Raw genomic sequence first — 1,080 nt, 5'->3', positions numbered from 1 at the left:
TTCCACTACTTGGTATTTACCCAAGGAAAATGAAAATGCTAATTCAAAAAGACATTGCATTCCTATGTTTATTGCAGTATTGTTTACAGTATCAAGAAATGGAAGCAATCCAAATGTCCGTCAGTAGATGACTGGATAAGGAAAATGTGTGCGCGCGCTCTCTCTCGCTCTCTCTATATATATACATATACACACATACACACACACATACACACAATGGAATATTACTCAGCCAAAAGAAAGAATGAGATCTTACTATCCACAACACAGTGGATAGATCTAGAGGGTATTATGCCAAGTGAAACAAGTCAGTCAGAGAAAGATAAATACCATAAGATTTCACTTGTACGTGGAATCTAAAAAATGAAACAAATGAATAAAAAGCAGAATCACACCTATAAATACAGAGAACTGATGACTGTCAGAGGGAAAGGGGGGTTGGATAGACGGGCAAAATGGGTGAAGGGGAGTGGGGGATACAGGCTTCTGGTCATGGCATGAGTAAGTCGTGGGGACAAGAGGTACAGCACAGGGAACATGGCCAATGGCACTGTGACAGCGCTGTGTGGTGACAGGTGGGAGCCGTCCCTGTGAGCACACCGCAGCGGGTAGACCTGTAGAATCACTGTGTTGTACACCTGAAACTAATGTAAGATTGCGTCAACTATGCCCAAATAATAAAGATGTTTAATTCACAGGTACGTAGATTTTGATGGTAAAGAAAATCATTTTCAGAGAAAAGTATCTACTTTTGAAAAAAGTAAGAGTGAGATGAATATAACCCATACACGTCAGCCTCTGGGTCCCTCCTCCCTCGGTGAAACACACCATCACCGGCCACCACACAGGCCCTTCTTTAATACCTATACGCACAAACTCCGTTCACACCTTCTCCCGTCCAGGGCCCGCACCCAGAAGCACATCCCCAGTAGATCATATTCAACCGGCAGAAATCCAACCCATCCAACCTGCTGACACGTACACGGGGAACCTCCCTGTCACGTTAGGACACGGGACACATTATCCTCCTTGAGCTTCACACCAGCCACGAGACCGGTATCCGCCACTGGGCGGGCACCC

The sequence above is a fragment of the Leptonychotes weddellii genome, chromosome 2 (genome assembly GCF_054177405.1).
Source record: "Leptonychotes weddellii isolate Sample4059 chromosome 2, ASM5417740v2, whole genome shotgun sequence".
Classification (NCBI taxonomy): Eukaryota; Metazoa; Chordata; class Mammalia; order Carnivora; family Phocidae; genus Leptonychotes; species Leptonychotes weddellii.
The sequence above is the reverse complement of the archived record's forward strand: the minus strand, read 5'-3'. Positions refer to the sequence as shown.